Source organism: Eublepharis macularius, chromosome 1 (genome assembly GCF_028583425.1).
Source record: "Eublepharis macularius isolate TG4126 chromosome 1, MPM_Emac_v1.0, whole genome shotgun sequence".
NCBI lineage: Eukaryota > Metazoa > Chordata > Lepidosauria > Squamata > Eublepharidae > Eublepharis > Eublepharis macularius.
In genome coordinates, this window is record NC_072790.1 from 232,459,846 (window position 1) to 232,477,482 (window position 17,637).

At 46.1% G+C, this 17,637-nt stretch overlaps 1 protein-coding gene across 2 annotated transcripts in view; it reads right to left on the reverse strand.

The window, feature by feature from the left end:
- PC (pyruvate carboxylase) overlaps positions 1-6,210 on the reverse strand; it is a 367,605-nt gene extending 361,395 nt beyond the window's left edge. For both annotated transcript variants that reach the window (XM_054992419.1, XM_054992437.1), the window contains exon 1: positions 6,147-6,210. The gene's annotated coding sequence lies outside the window, so the exon portion shown is untranslated. The remainder of the gene's footprint in view (positions 1-6,146) is intronic.
- Between the last annotated feature and the right edge of the window lie 11,427 nt (positions 6,211-17,637).

A 17,637-nucleotide genomic window follows, 5' to 3' on the forward strand; every position in this document is an offset into this window, starting at 1 on the left:
CTGACTCAACGGTTTACAGGGGGCGGTGGGGGGGGGGAATAGATTGGGGAGAGGAACCACAACAGAAATTCCTAAAATTATGAATCGAGGACAATTTTTTCTGCCTTTCTCATAATATTAGAATTCTGGGACAAGCACAGCCGATGAAACGGACCGGCAAATGGAAACCATTCATTACACGTTGCTTAATTAAACTTGCAAAATTTGCTGCAGTGGGCTACCAGCTTTAAAACTTAAGGCAAAATCCATCATCTTCTGCAGATACCACCCTGCAGTTGGGCTAAACCAACAACTGCTTGCACGCACTTTCTCTGTGGTAGCCCCCACCTTATAGAATAGCCTGCCTGAGGAGGTCAGGAAAGCTCCCACTCTCTTGGCTTGCAAAACTGAATTATTCAGGAGACCTTTTTTACTCAGGTAATTAGGGCTGTGCTGTAAGAAATGGCTCAGAGAGATGCCTTGGTAAAGGGACAGGGACTGTAGTCTGTTCTACTGGGTACTGTCTGTTGAGGTAGTTATGCTCCTACTGGGTAGTTTCTGTGTCATTAAAGATGTCACTTTTAATTCCTTATGCTTTGTTTCAGCAACGTTTTCATCTGTGTGTCTCGATTTATGCTTGTTTTCAAATTTCTGTCACCCATATCCTATTGAATTTGTTCACTGAATGTTCTAGCTGTTGATCATATTAACTTGCACTGTGTAATCCGCCTAGGGTATCAGTGAGAAAGGCATGATGATGATGATGATGATGATGATGATGATGATGATGATGATATTTTCCTGCCATTCAAACAAAACCTCTGTGCCCAGAGGCAGTATACTTCTGAACACCATATGTCAGAGACCAGCAACCAAAGACAGTTGCTGCCTTCATGCAACTTGAAAGCTTCCAAGTAACAACTGGCCTATATGCGCCTTTGGTCCCACACAGCAAAGTAATTCTTGCAGCAAGGCCACCAAAAGAATAATCCACACCAAGAATCAGGGCACGGCTTCTTACACCTTGGAACAGAGTAGGCGGAATAAACGTACACTTAGTTCTTTGATGTTTAATTTAGGGGTTGGATTAAGTTATCTTCACATACCCTTCCGACCCTGACCCCTTTTCCAAACATTCCTCAGCCGACTGGAGCTGAACCTTGGCTGGCAACAATGGCACATTGTGACACTGCTCTCCCTCTGCCCGCCCCTGCTTTCTCCAGAGCTACAGGCCTGACCCCTTGCATGGTTTTGCAGCAAAAACAATATTTAAAAAGCAATGCTGTTGAACTGCTTTCATGTGCTTCCTTCCAAAGTGGGAGAGATTCCAGTCTTGGCAAGCGTTAGCCAGCAGGATCCGAGAGACAATTTCTCCCTCTCTCTAGAAAAACTGCACAATTGAGTGATGGGGGGGGGGGCTGTTGCAGCCATGGATGGGGGACACCCAGAGGATTCCCCCTTTAAGCATGCAAGATTGTAGGCGGGGGAGGCAAGCTACAAACAAAATATTTGAAAACATAAGCCAAACAAGGTCGCGGAGCGAAGATTTAAATTCCTCAGGGTTGTTGCTTGTCTAATGTATGACCTTGCCTTAAAATGTGCCAATTTCTATAGTGTCAACCAGTGGCAAGGTACATAAGCGAAACAAGCAGGGCTCTGCCCCAAGAAGCTTACAATCTTAATGGTTGTAGTGGAAAAGACCGATAGAAGAGGGAGAATATGCACAAATGGAATTATGGATGTTTCAGCCTAGCTTCTGTTTGAGGAGAGAATTAAGCCAGGGTGCTTGAGCCGTTTGTCAGACTAGACAGGGAGGCCCACGTTCAAAAAAACCCTTTTGCCATAGAAGCTTACTGGGTGACCCGGAGCCAATTGTCCTCATTCACCATAACCCTTCAAACTTGGTTAGTGAGAGGGGGGGGCACTGAGTTCCTTGGAGGAAGTAGTCGGTACATAAATAAAGCCAGAAGTTTCATGGCAAAAGATGGGTGGCGGAGCTATGTGAAGGCTTAGGGGGTAGCAGAAGGAAGCTCCAAGCCTAGAATCCTTGTGTAAAATTCCCCTGCTGGATTAGAGCAAAGGTCTATCTAGCTCTGCTTTCAGTTTCCAGCAAATGTCACACAGTCGCTCCGAAGAGCTTGCAAGCGAAGTACCGAGGTGGTGGCTGCGCTCTCACATACACAAGCTGGGGTCTTTCCCAGACTTGGGGCCTTTCGAGCCAAGCAGCATCTAAACTAAGGCAATCATCTCACCTCCAGGAAGCCCCTCGAGCACATCACCTGGCATGATCACACAGCTATTATCCATCTGCTACCAATTGCTCTGGGCTTTCCAGCTAGGCATGGAACCTCCAGGGGCAGACATATAGACTGGAAACATCTCTTTATGTCAGCTCTCTGGCAAAGGCCCTTCACAGCTCTCCATGGCCAGCCATGCAGACAATGAGATTAGGAGCCAAGGAGCCATCCCCACGCACAAAAGACGCTATTCAGAAAGGACAGAGAACGAGCTTCAGGCAGCCTTGTAAACGAGCATTTGGCACTAAGGAGATAACCTTTCCTCGAGGCTTCTGTTAGTTAAAGTTAAAGAAGTTTTCTCAAATGGGTATTAATAAGCAGAGCGTGTTTCCTTTGATAGTTAAGGATGGCTTGGGGCTCCTAGATAGAGAATTTACCAGGTATGACTGGGAGAAGGAACAGCATGGTATCATAATTAAGAGTCTTGCAGCAAGATCTGAGACCATCAGGTTTGAATCCAATCTCTGCCATAGAAGCTCACTAGGTGACCTTGGGCCAGTCACTCTTGGCCTGACCTACCACATGGCCTTCTTATGAGGATAAAAATGGAGCAGGAGGGAACAACATTGTAAGTAGCTTTGAGTCCTTATTGAAGTGGGAAAGCACAGTATAAATATCTAAATAGATAGTTTGGCAATAGGAATGTGGCCCATGAAGGAAATGGGACAGCTGAAGATGGTTTCTGAAAGGCTCTCTTCAAGCATTTCTTTGGTCTTTCCAAGCTGGTCCTGGTAAATTTTTCTCCCCATCACTACTATCATCTTTTCTTCTTCAAACTCTTCCCATGAATTTCTGGACATACCCTATAGATTAGAAATCTATAGAAGTAGAATTCTAAAAGTAGAATTCCAGACATCGCATCAAGTTTGGGATGCACACTGGAGGCCTCCTCTCACTTATGGTGAGATGCAATCAGAGATGACATGCACACATTCCAACATGTATCCCAGAGGCAGCATTTCATCACAAGCTTTGGCCTGCAAGACAATAAGGAACCTCTGAAAACAGTTACTGCTGGGGCCATGCCCTGACTTGAAGAAAGCCTGCCTGGGCCAGCTCTTGACTGAAAAACGTTAGCTGTGTTCCAGGCAAACAGCAGGAAAAGGTGAAGTGGCTTTAAAGTGGGTTGGGCTAAAAATGAAGCAGCGGACATGTACAAATAATTGAGTAGCTTTAACAAAGCCAGATAATGCTATGCCGGAGATGCAGGCTCAGACACAAACCCACCATGTACCAAATCAGCATAGTCAACTCAGATTCGCTCTCCAGGGACTTCCACAGAAAGAGGCCTTTTAAATAAAACTGCTTTTGAATGGATATCTTTTTTAACGGGAGAGTCCAGGAACTAAACTTGGGATCTTCTATATACAAAGCATGCACTCTACCACTGAGCTACAGCTCCTGCATGGTGGGACTGGCATTTACTTACTTCAGACATTTTTATCCCACGTTTGTGTGTGCATATGCGCAAGTTTGAAGCTGTGCCAAACACAATAAGAAGATTCAAGCTAAAAAACAAATGCAGTCATTTAAAGCAACCAAAGCTTTCTGCTTCCAGGGACAAAACTATGCACAAATACAGAGTTGTCCACAGCAAATAAGAACAGAGTAGACATTTAAGTCTCATAGCAGAGTTTTTGTGGATGAGAGCTCACATCCTCCCAAGTATGAAGACATGCAACTCACCAAATCTAAAGCACCCCACCATGGCCTGCAAACTGCCTAGCAATCCCACCTTCCTCCCACTTCTGAAGTCACAGGTTTGTAGAGCTCTCCATGAACCATAACATAGTTGGCCCGGTAGGCCATCAGTTGCACTCTGCCCCTATTGAATACACGGCAACAGAGAATTTGCTTGCCTCAAGCCAAGAAAGCAGTGCCAATGCAAAATGGACACCTCTGCCAAGCAGCAAGGTGCAAACAATGGACGATCACTCCCAGAGATTCACCAGGATTGGAAAAGTCACTCTTCACCAAAAGCTCGCTGCAGTGCAAAGTACAAAAAACAACCAACAGCAACAGCAGCCAGGTACAAAGACTCTAAGCAAACAAGCAAATGCACATTAGCAAAGCATAACAGAATTTTTAAGTGGCACTGTCGGTAACGTGCTTCATTACTGGTGTCACATTCAAACAGGCTCCAGGACAGAACTGTCTTTGTGCACAAGATGTCCCTGGTTCAGGCCCTGGCATCTCTGAACACCGGTCAACAACAAACCTCCGATCAGGGCCCACGAAGCCGCAGCCCACTGGGGAAGGCAATAATGGATAGGCTGGACCTCGGACTGAGAATCTGACAAAAAGAACTGAACCAAGCCAATGGGCCATCCAGTCCTGCATCCCATGTCCAAAAATGGCCCGCATGAAGGCTCCAGAAGGCCTACATACAGAGTACACTGTTGCTCCCAACAATTGATATCCAAAAGTACACAGCCGCTGACAACAGAGGTTTAATTTAGCCTTGAGGGCTAACTGCCACTGATGGATCTCTGACACCCTATTAAGGCCACATAAAGATTTGGGACTGTATGCTCCCTGGGGCGAGAAGCCTGACAGGGATGTTTCAGAGGGTTGTTTATGTTACTCTGCAAGTGCACACACATTGAAAGTACTGTTCAAATAAAAAGCCGCAGCTAACGCCAATACAGAAACAGGACTGGAAGACAAACAGTTAATAAATGAAGTAAGGGATTTATTCTCTTCATTTATACCCTGCCTTTCTTCCCAATGGGGGTCCAAAGCATCTTACATGATTCTTTTCTCCTCCATTTTATGCTCACAAACCTGTGAGGTTGGTCAGGGCTGAGCGTATGACTGGCCCAAGGTCAACCAGCAAGCTTCCACAGTGAGGATTTGAACCTGTGCCTGGTGGATCCTAATCCAGCATTATAACTGCTATGCTATATATGCAAATTATTGTTAGCAGGAGATCTGTTACAAGGAGAGAAGGGAGGACACATTAGAAAGCAGGAAGGGTGGGAAAGGCACCGGCAAGAGGAGGGCTCTTGCTCTAGGATGATAAAGAGAAATCTTGAACATATCAGCCAAACAGCTGAAGCCGCCTGGCACCAGATCAGCCTATGTAGCACCACACTGTCTGCCTTAACATCTCTCCAGAAGCTCAAGCCCAGAGAAGAGGTTCGTCGCCTCGTTTCCAAAGATGTCTTTTCACTGGAAACGGAATCCGGGCCTTCTACACGCACCGCATGTGGCGTTCCCACTGAGCCCCTCCAAGTGCGGGGTTGGGGAGATGCGGCCCAACAGAAGAGAGGGGCAGCATTTGGCAATATAACGATTGCAACCAACATGACCAGCGAGGGCAGTCCATACGGTGGCATTTGCAAGGAAGGGAGAAAAGAGAGGAGTGAGTAACGCCTGAGGGGAAAGAGAAGGGGCGGGGTGCAGAGGGCAGCAGAAATGGAAGGAAGGCAAAAGGAGCATGTGAAGGAATGGAGGAGGAGGAGGGGCCGGAGCTGCAAACGAGGGGCGGGCTGAGAAGGGGACTCCTGGCCACAGAAGAGCCAAGGAAGGAGGAAGAGGCGAGAAGGACCTCTGGCGCGTCAAATCGACCCTCGGGGCAATCCTAAGAAGAGTTGCTCCCGTCGAAGCCCCACTGATTTCAATGGGGCTCAGACGGGAGCAATTCTTCTTAGGACTGCACTGCGCGGGACGCAAGGAGGGTCGCAATGCCACAACTGAGGGGGGCTCCCGCACAGGCGCCTCAGGCCGGCCTGTTTGAATCCCCCCACCAAGAAGGTTTCCATGCCGACACAGCGTAGGTGTGACGCCACGGCGTCCTGACGTCAAGGTGGCCCTGCCGAACGTCACATGTCCGTAGTTCTACCTCGCGCCGCTTCGCAGGCTACTCACCGCCGCCGCTCTCTCCGCTCCGTGCTGCCTGCCAGGTACCTCCTGCCTCCGCTCCCGCCTGGTGCTTCCTCACCCAGCCGGCCGCGGACGCGCCCACGCGGCTTCTGATTGGCCGCCGCAGCCCGTCTCCGCCTTTTCATTGGTTACTGCAGGAGACGCCTCCGTTCAGCCCTCATTTTGGGCCCGCCCTCCTGTCACTCACCCGCAGTTCAAGCCTGGCGCCTTCGCGCCTCACGTCCCGCCCCTTCTGGTAATTCTCGTCTTATCATAGGTAAATGTGCCTCTTATTGCTCGGCTTCCACTGGCCGATCGAAACGCCGGTCTTCGTTGCAGCACGGCCCACCCTCATCGCCTATCTTGCGCTCTCCATTGGTTGCTGCCTCCTCTCCCTCGCTCCTAACTGGGTCTTCGCTACGCCGGTCAACTACACCGCGATTCCGGCCCACCCTGTTGGTCCGAGGCTTCCGATTGGCTGCTCGTTGTGCCAGCTCCCCGTATCATTCCTAACTGGCTCACGGGTACGATGCTGCGTTACTCTACCCCCTCCAAGACAAAGGCGGGATGGAAGGGAGAGTAATGTATTGTCATGTGCAGAGGTTGACTCAATCTCTTAACGCTGATTGGCTGTCAGTGTGCTACTTAGGGAGGGGGCGTGCCATCCCAGTTGATTCATTCATCAAATGGGCGACGTAAGTGCTCAATGTCCAATTCAGCTGGACCGTTATAATTGAGTAATTTGGTGGTTCTGTAAACTTACTGTGTTTTTCTAATTAAAAATATTTTTATAAAATATAAAATATTTTTAAAGTATTTTAAAATAAAAATAGGTTTACTGAGCAACAAACTGTTTTTTGAGAGAGAAATTTTTATTTTATTATTATTTATTAGTAAGATTAAAACCCCAATAAAAGGGGCAAAGAAACTGGTAACTGATGGGAAGCTAAAGGATTGACTGTAGAATGAAAGTAACATTCATGCCCTTTCTAGATCCTGATAATGAGAGCCAGTGTGGTGTAGTGGCTAGAGTGACAGGCTGGGATCTAGGCAACCCTGGTTTGATTCCCTGCTCTACCATGGAAACTTGCTGGTGAACTTGGGCCAGTTGCATAATCTCAGCCTAACCTACCTCACTGGGTTGTTGTGAAGATAAAATGGAGAAGGAGAATGATGTGAGAGGTGTTGGGTTCCTATTGGCAAGAAAGGCAGGGCATAAAGTAAAATACAATATCTGAGCTGCAGCATTCGGAGTCTCCAAGTTGACTTCAAGGGAAAACCTGTGTTGAGTGCATTACAATAGTCTAGCCTCGATGTTAGTGTGTCGTGGATCCAGGTGCCCAGATCAGTCATGTCAAGGTATGGGGCCATCCTCCAGGCAAGAGTGAGTTGGAAGAGCCCTTTTTGCAGCTGCATTGACTTACTTCTCTAATAATGACGGATCCAGTATAACTCCTAGGCTCTTAGCAAAGCTTGTAAGGGTCACCGGAACTCCACTGAAAGTGGGAAGCCTGTCCTCAACCTTCCCAACCAGCATCTTTTCCATTTGGGGGGAGGGAGTATGTGTAGGCACATGGGAACACATGCATGTGCTGTGCACCCTCCCATGTTCTCTGCATCAACACTTTCTTCAGTGTTCCCTTTTGCTAGTTTCCCAGGAATTTCAACCCGCTGCAGAGTAAAACCCAGCATTCACCACTGGATGGAGCCAGAGCTACGCGTTGCACGTTCTTTCCCCATAATCTTGGAAGTAATTAGAGCAGTACTTTGCAAACTCTAGGACAATCTTCCCACATGGGCCAAAATTCTAGAGAGGGAGATGATTCTGCAGCTGCAGCTTAATTTCTTTTTCATTCCAGCTAGGGGAAAGCCGACAAGAGATAAAGTGTCTCTGGTTCAGGATGGTTCATCTCAGAGAGATGAAGGGCTAGGTATAACACTTCTACAGGGAGATAGATTAGAGTTGTCAACTGAGATGGAGACAAACAGTGCAGATGACCTAACTACGTCTCGAGGCAAAGTGTGCCGGGGAAGTTACAGGTGTTTATATACAAATGCTAGAAGTGTCCGAGGTAAAATTGGGGAGCTGGAATGTTTAGTGTTGGGCGAATCCATAGACATTGTGGGCATATCAGAAACTTGGTGGGATGAGGAAAATCAGTGGGACACGGTGATTCCTGGATATAAATTATATCGGAAGGATAGGGAGGGAAGGGTTGGTGGTGGGGTGGCTCTATATGTCAGAGAAGGTATACATTCCAGTAAGATTGAGAAGGTAACTGAATTAGATTCGCTTCTGGAAATGCTATGGGTTGAAATTACGGGCCCAAATGGAAACTTAACTGTGGGAGTTTGTTATCGCCCTCCAGATCAGAAAATAGAGGAGGATTATAAAATGATGACAGGATTAAAGATGACTGCTAAACAAAAAAACTGTGTTGTAATGGGTGATTTTAACTACCCACACATTGACTGGGCCAATGGGTGTTCGAATCGGGGGAGAGAAAGTGAGTTTCTAGACTGTCTCAATGACTGTGCTATGGAACAGATGGTTACAGAACCTACTAGGGGAGAGGTGATCCTGGATTTGGTCCTCAGTAATGCTGAAGACCTGGTGAGAGATGTAAATGTGATTGCACCACTTGGGAACAGTGACCATAATGTTATTGAGTACAACATATGTATAAATAGGAAATTGCCAAATAAGACCAACACAGCCATGTTTAACTTCAAAAGGGGTAACTTTTCTGAGATGAGGGGGTACGTGAAGAAGAAACTGAAAGGGAAAGTAAAAAAGGTCAAAACACTTGGGGAATCTTGGAGACTATTTAAAACTACAATCCTGGAAGCTCAAATTAAATATATACCGCTGGTTAGGAAAGGCACAAATAGGTTTAGGAAAAGGCCAGCATGGTTAACAAGCAATGTAATAGAAGCTGTAAAAGGTAAAAAGGATTCTTTTAGGCAGTGGAAAACTAGTCGGAGTGAGGTTGATAAAAAGGAGCATAAGCTGTGGCAAAAAAAGTGCAAGTCTGTGATCAGACAGGCAAAAAGGGAATATGAGGAGCATATTGCAAAGAACATAAAGAAAAACAATAAACAATTCTTTAAATATATTAGAAGTAGGAAACCAGCTAGGGAGGCAGTGGGGCCCTTGGATGACCAAGGCGTAAAAGGATTACTAAAGGGTGATAGGGAAATGGCCGAGAAGCTGAATGCGTTCTTTGCTTCTGTCTTCACTGTGGAAGATAAGAAGTGCATGCCCACTCCGGAAGCACTGACTTTGGGAGGGGTTTTGAAAGACCTGAGTCACATTGAGGTGACGAGAGAGGAGGTTATGCGACTGCTAGATAATTTAAAAACTGATAAATCACCGGGCCCAGATGGCATACATCCAAGAGTTCTGAAAGAACTCAAGTGTGAACTTGTAGATCTCCTCACAAAAATATGTAATCTGTCATTAAACTCTGCATCTGTTCCTGAGGACTGGAAGGTAGCTAATGTTGTCCCCATCTTTAAAAAAGGTTCCAGGGGAGATCCGGGAAATTACAGGCCAGTCAGCCTGACGTCAATACCGGGTAAGTTGGTGGAAACTATTATCAAAAATAAAATTAGTGGGCACATTGATGACCAAAAGCTGATGAGGAAAACTCAGCATGGGTTCTGTAAGGGAAGATCTTGTCTCACCAATCTGTTAGAGTTCTTTGAGGGAGTGAACAAACAAGTGGACAAGGGAGACCCGATAGATATTGTTTATCTTGACTTCCAGAAAGCTTTTGACAAAGTTCCTCATCAAAGGCTCCTAAGTAAGCTCAGTAGCTATGGGATAAAGGGCCAAGTCCTCTTGTGGATCGAAAACTGGCTAATTAATAGGAAACAGAGAGTGAGTATAAACGGGCACTTCTCACAGTGGAGGGTGGTGAGCAGTGGGGTGCCACAGGGGTCGGTATTGGGTCCAATGCTTTTTAACTTGTTTATTAATGATTTGGAATTGGGATTAAGCAGTGAAGTGGCTAAATTTGCAGATGACACGAAATTGTTCAGGGTGGTGAAAGCCAGAGAGGATTGTGAGGCACTCCAAAGGGATCTGTCGAGGCTAGAAGAGTGGGCATCCATGTGGCAAATGAGGTTCAATGTAGCCAAGTGCAAAGTAATGCACATTGGAACCAAAAATCCAAAATATAAATACAAGTTGATGGGGTCTGAACTGGCGGAGACTGACTAAGAGAGAGATCTTGGAGTCATGATAGATAACTCACTAAAAACGTCAGCACAGTGTGCGACTGCCATAAAAAAAGCTAATGCTATGCTAGGGGTTATTAGGAAAGGGATTGAAAACAAATCAGCCGGTATCATAATGCCTCTGTATAAATCGATGGTGAGGCCTCATTTGGAGTACTGTGTACAGTTCTGGTCGCCACACCTTAAAAAAGATATCATAGCACTGGAAAAAGTACAGAGAAGGGCAACTAAAATGATTAAAGGGTTGGAACACTTTCCCTATGAGGAAAGATTGAGGCGCTTGGGGCTCTTTAGCCTGGAGAAAAGACGACTGAGGGGAGACATGATAGAGGTTTACAAGATAATGCACGGGTTAGAGAAGGTAGAGAAAGATGTGTTTTTCTCCCTTTCTCACAATACAAGAACTCGTGGGCACTCTATGAAATTATTGAGCAGTCGGGTTAGAACAGATAGAAGAAAATACTACTTTACACAAAAGGTGATAAACACATGGAATTCGTTGCCACAGGAGGTGGTGGCAGCTACAAGCATTGCCAGCTTCAAGAGGGGACTGGACAAATATATGGAGCAGAGGTCCATCAGTGGCTATTAGCCACAGGAGATAGATGGTATTCTCTTTGTGGGGAGGTGGTGCTCTGTTGTCTTGGTGCTGGAAGGAAGGCAGTGGGAGGGCTTCTGGTGTCCTGGCCTCACTGACAGTCCTTTAGATGGCACTGGATTTCTAGCCACTGTGTGTGACAGAATGTTGGACTGGATGGGCCACTGGCCTGATCCAACATGGCTTTGCTTATGTTCTTATGCTTAGCTGGCAGAAGATTTGTCTCTAGCAACAAAGCTGTACATTCATCAGAACATACAGATGGGAAAGGAACATGCAAAAGCATGTACGTCATTCTAGTCCTTTTGTAATACCAGCAGTCAATTCATGCCCATTCCGCAGAACTTTTCAAACATCAGAAATAGCAGCAGTCTCCATCAAAACATCTTTGTGCTAGTTTGGAATGCACACACGAACATTTCCGTTCCTCATTCTCAAGTAGAGATGAACTGGGAGGAAAACGAACTGTGGTTCACGAACAACAAACTTTCACGAACTTGTCCTGGTTCGCGAACCGGTTTGTTCAGTTTGTGAAAACATCACTTCTGGGTCAGCAGGAGGTTTGCAGAAAGCCCTCTCCCACCATTGCCTAGGAAACTGATTGATCGGCACCAGGCTGTCTGCAGTAACAAACTGAAAAACAAAGTTTGTGGCGGTTCGTCAAAAATGGGCTCTGACAAACCGCTGGTTCGCGAACTTTGGTTCATATTTCGGTGTGTGCCTGTCTCTATTTCCAAGTGTTGGCCTGGAACATCACAAAGATTTGTGTGTATTAAGTGCTGTCACATCGCAGCCATCTTATAGTGACCCCCATAGGGTTTTCAAGGCAAGAGTCAAACAGAGGTGGCCTTTGCATAGCAATTCTTGTCTTCCTTGGTGGTCTCCCAACAAAGAATTAACCAGGGCCGACCCTACTTAGCTTCTGAAATCTGATACCAGGTTTGTCTGGACCATCCGGTTCAGGACTCACAACGATTTAGGCCAGAGAAAATGCTGAGATATCAAAAAAGAACAATGTATGATTCACAGAAGCTAAAGATTCAGGGTGGCCCCAGAGGTGTGACTACTTCTCTTCCTGGTTTTGCAATTGAGGGGTGAATATGGAACTAGGATCCAGGAACCAACTTCAGCCTAGTAAAATGGCAATACCCAGGAAGGCATTTTTATAAAGGAATTAGAAGTGTAGTATAATGGAACAGCTCAGGGGATTTCTTTTATAAGGGAACCGGATTGTCATCTATTGCAATGTTTACTGTATGCATCACCTTGCTTTGATGGCATTATCTTCCACTTTTGTAATCCACTTTCTGCATTATGGTATATCATGCCTTAGAAAATCTTCTTTCTTCAACGTTTTCCAGTTCTGTAATCCTAGTGTGACTGCATTCTTTACTGGATGTCTTATGTTGGGACACCAGCAGAATAAAATGCCATCAAAACAGCCATTTTCTCCAGGGGAACTGATCTCTGCCTACTTGAGATAGTTGAAATTCTGAGAGATCTTCAGGCCCCACCTGGAGGTTGGCAACTCTAACCCCTAACCCTTCAGCTAAGACCTGGGAAGAGGAGAGGAAGCCCCCAAGCTACACTCGTGCTCCCTCAACATGTCCAAAATAGCTCTCTGTCTTCCCAAAAGAAAGGGGTTTGGTGACAACACCATTCTGGTGACTGCAAGTGAGCCAGTGTCCCATGAAGACCCAGTCATCTGGCATGTGTGTGACCCACAGTCGGCACTGTTCACAAGGACCCTCATATCACACAAGTCCTTCCATATATCAACTCCTTGTGACTTTGACTCAGGCTATGTCGCAACCAGTTCCTTCCTCTAGGCCGAAAGTACAAGGCAGCTCATCCACTGCCGGTGCCTGGCAGGCCCTGCTGAGGCAAAGAGAAGCAACGTGAGGGATGAATCGCTTGACAGGCCTCTCCCCTCATACCGAGGTGGACTGGCTATTGAGAACCCATTTTAGGAGGGCAGTGGTGCCTAGTCCCTTTTGCCATCTGCTCTCACGATTCCTTTTTTAAAAATATTTTGGGTCACAGAAAGGTAATTTATTCAAAAATACTTAGCATTTATATAGCACGTTCAATATTCAGAGTTCTTTGTGTCATTCACAGTCATCAGAAGAGCTCTGCTAAATCAGACCAGTGGTTCATCTAGGCCAGCGTTCTGTTTCGGACAGTGGCCAACCAGCTGGTCTGGAGGACCAACACACTAGGGCATAAAGCCTGAGGCCCTCCCTTGAAGTTGCCTCCTACTGCCTCTAAAGATGGAGATTCCCTTTACTCACCATGGATAGTAACCACTGATGGATCTCCATGAATCAATCTAACTCCTTTTTAAAGCCATCTATGCTCATAGTCATCCCCGGCAGTGAATTCCAGAATTTAATTACTCGTTGGGTGAAGAAATATCTCTTTTTGCCTGTCCTGTACCTATTACCCACCAACTTCACTGGTGCCACCGAGTTCTGGTGTTATGGGAGAGTCATTCTTACAACAGCCATGTAAGGTAGGTCAGTAACATAATAATAATAATAACATTCGATTTATATACCACCCTTCAGGACAATGCCCACTCAGAGTGGTTTACAAAGTGTTATTATTACCCCCACAACAATCACCCTGTGAGGTGGGTGGAGCTGAGAGAGCTCCATGGAGCTGAGAGAGCTCAGTATTATTAGTACTGTATTGCAGGCGGGGGCAGCTGAGACAGAATAGCCTGTCAAATGCCACATTATCCTCTTTCTCTGTGGGTTCTACGGGGCTGAATTCAGAACCAAACTTGCAAAACAAATGTCAGTTAATAAACGCTTTGAAGTTAAAACCTCTAATATTCAAAACAAAGATTTGTATAACGAAACACATAAGTGTAAAAAAAAAAACATTCAAAGGATGGCTTAGAATTCAGTCTCTCACTTGGGAGTGAGTAAACTCCCACCTTTCCGGTCCACCAAGTGCCAGAATCTTTCAATGACTAAAGGAACAAACTGGAAACCAGCCTTCTGTCTTCAACTTGAATCTCACAACCCTGTAATAAACAACAACAACAACAACATTCAGTTTATATACAGCCCTTCAGGACAACTTAACACCCACTCAGAGTGGTTTACAAAATGTGTTATTATTACCCCACAACAATCACCCTGTGAGGAGGGTGGGTCTGAGGGAGCTCGGAGAAGTTGTGACTGACCCAGGGCCACCCAGCTGGCTTCAGGCGGAGGATTGGGGAATCAAACCCGGTTCTCCAGATTAGAGTCCTGCCGCTCTTAACCACTACACCAAACTGATTCCAATAATACCAGTCAAATTACATTTAACACACACCCATTTTGCTAAAGTTTCTCCAGTTTTTCCAGTTACCTTATACAAGGTGATAAGAGCCCAGATAATTTTATCAAACTCCCCAGCATCCAGCCCCTTCCAGACACGCACTCCACCCATATTGGGCTAAACCAACTAGCTGAGGGTTACACCACCAAGTGAGTTTTTTCACTGAGAGGAGATTTGAACTCTTCCAGCTCATTCACTATACTACACTGGCATATGGTGTTTGGAACATGTGACTAGAGAGAAAAAATGCAGCAAGATGGGGTGCAGATAAGAAGTTCCTGTAGTTAAGAAGTCAGAAACTGGCTGTCCCCTGAGACAAATCTGGTCTTATGAGTGGCCTAAGCTGTTTGCCTCAATTGTCAACTCTAGATGTAAAAGAGGGGTGGAGAACCACAGCATCTTTCATGATGGCATAACAGAGAGCCATCAGGAGCTTGACCCTGTACCTCCCATTGTGTCAAAGTGTCCTCTCCGTCAAAAATAGTTGCTGACCAAGAAGAAAGATAATTTTGAAATGGAGGCACAGATGCTTCCTCTTCCAACCTAAGTCTTATGCTTCGTCGGAAAAAAAAATCATGATTTTCCTCAACATTCTGTGGCTGACCCTTCCCCTCACTTCCACACCAGCTCAGAATATACACATCCTCTTCTCTTCCCCTCCTCCTAGGAGCCCCCTCCTTCTGGAACCAGTTCCCCAGCATCTCCCTTTTAAGCCTGATACTGCTGCACCTCAAGGCCTGAGCTTTTTTAGAACATTAACTGTATGTCAAATACAGGCAGTTAATCTTCAGCCTTGGTTTCTGTTCTAGGGGCTAGAGCCCTATGACCTTGCCAAAGCAGATAAGGTTTAGCTGGTGGATGGGGCAGCAGGGGGGTGGGGAATGCTTGGCTCCAAGTGACCTCTTTCCCCCCTCAGCTGTTGATGCTGGCAAACTTTCCCTTTGCTCTTTGCCCTGTGCCATGTATCACAGGCACAGACTGACCTTTGCTCAGGCACAGAAATGAAGAGGGAGGGTTTTTTTTTTCTGGTTGGATCAGCAATCAGATAACAGAGCTGCTCAGAAAGTCCAAAGGGATGGGTTCAGGTCCCTAACAAAGAACTCCTCCTCCTCGCCTGAGGGTGAATCACCCTGCAAAAGGGGAAGGAAAAGCCACACGCCCCGGGAACTCTGTCAGCACCAGCTGTGCCAGATTGCACCCAGCCGCTGTGAAATCCGAGGCTTGCGGACACAGCCATGACCAACAGCAGGAGGTTCCGGAGGTCCTGCTCCCTGCGGGTGGCCAAGTCCCCCAGTCTCTTGGACTATGCATCGGGAAGCTTTTATGACCACCTGGAAGAGGCAGATCTCACCAAGGGACCTGGGGGTGCAGCTGCCAGGCAAAGCAGCCTGATCCCTGGCAAGGAAGAGTCCCAAAAACTCTCTGCCCAGAGCAAAGGGAACTGGCGGAGGGCTACCAGTCTGCGGGTCCAAAGGGCCAGAGGCGAAGAAGCCACATCCATGGGAGAGGCGGCCCACTCTTTGGGCCCCGATGACGGACAGCTACTCATCGGGGAGGCCCACGGAAAGGCCGGGAGCAAAATGAAGAAATATAAACAGGTAAGATAAAGAGGAGAGCAGCCCCCCAAATTAGGACTTGTTTGGGGGTTGTGGACTGAAACAGTGTGGCCTGCTTTTTGCTGCCCCCGGCAGCTTTATCTGCAGAAAGCAACAAACGGAGATTACCATTACCACCTTGCTGATGTCTGCACATTAAGGTCTTGGCAGCGACTCAGGGGCGAGCAAGAGCAGCACTCCAGTTCTTGCTTCTGCCAAGCTGTCCTGAAGCTGGCATGGCAGGGGACACAGATGTGCAGTTTTAGAAATGAGAGGGGAGGAAGACTCTCAGGGCTCTTTTTCACATTCTACTTATTTCTGATTTTCTTCGCAGTCGATCCCGAGCTCTGGAGTCCGCCTGGGTATGGTTCTTCTGCACACCTGCATTTGTACAGATGTGGGGTTGGTTTATTTTGTTCTGCACATGCCTTAAATAATCAAGATTTTCAAGCAAGGGCGCTATTGTGACCGGTGGCATCATCAGCAATGTCACAGTCCCCTCCCTTTTTATTTTTTGTGCATGCTTATAACATTATATCCATATAAGGGCTGCATTTTAAAGAAAAGATTAAATAAAAACACATGGGGAAATCTTTGCATGGGGAAGCCTAAAAAGGGAGCACCTCCCATACCTATCTTCTCCCATCCAAATGGGAGAGCCCTGCCTGGGCTGACACAGAACCAGGAGGTGGAGGCCAGGACTGGCGGGGCAAACCAATCTCTGTTGGGATGGAGCCTGGAGCAGCAGCAGCAGCAGCTATGTGCTTTTCAAACTGCACTGCTTTTTCTGGCACCAAAAGTGGCCACCTCTTTCCCCCAGGCCACTAGGGCTTTTGCAAAAAAAAAAAAAAATTAATCATCATTTTCATACTGTTATATTGACCTCCCATTGCAACAATACATGCAGCAGATTCTCTGAATTCCCAGCGTTCATTTTTAAAAAGTCTCTATCCCCTTCCATTGCAGAGATATAAGAAAAAAAGGTCTATCTCCACAATGGAGCGGGCTAGAGACTTGCGCGTTTTTGCTGGGAATTCAGAGTATCTGCAGCATGTACTGTTACAATGCGAGGTTGATATAACACTATGAAAATGATTTTTAAAAAAGAAAAGAAAACCAAGAAAAGGGGGGGGAGTGGTCCAATGATGATGGTGAATCATCAAAATGTGAGTTGGAGGTGGGTGGGAGCGGGCGAGACCAACAAAACCAAAAGGAACATTACATGCAAGGAAAAAATTGACTCAAAATTGGCTTCCAGAAAAAGATCAGGGTAAAAGTGGTCTCAAAAGAACTGGAAAAAAACTGCGAGGGAACCAAAAATCCCAAAGCAAAAAATAAAGGCAAAAAAGTGTGTGTGGAAATCAGGTGATAAATTGAAGGCCAGAACCAATGGAAAAATCCCGTGCGGAAAACCTCCATGTTTACAGGCCCACTCTACAATCCACAGAAGATTAAAACATAAGAAAGCAGCCCATTTTAAGAGGACAGCTTGTAGCATTATGTTTATATTTATTTGTTTTATTTATATATTTACATTATTTATATGCCGCCTTTCTCACTGAGACTCGAGGCAGATTATTACTGTGTGAGTCAGTACGGTCAGTTTCAAACATATTTCAATTAAAAATGTAATAGGATACAGAAATGCAAATGTGCAAAGATTTAAAACTAACAAGAATCCAATACAGAGTTGAAGAAATGCTAAAACAGAGCATGAGCGATTCTAGGA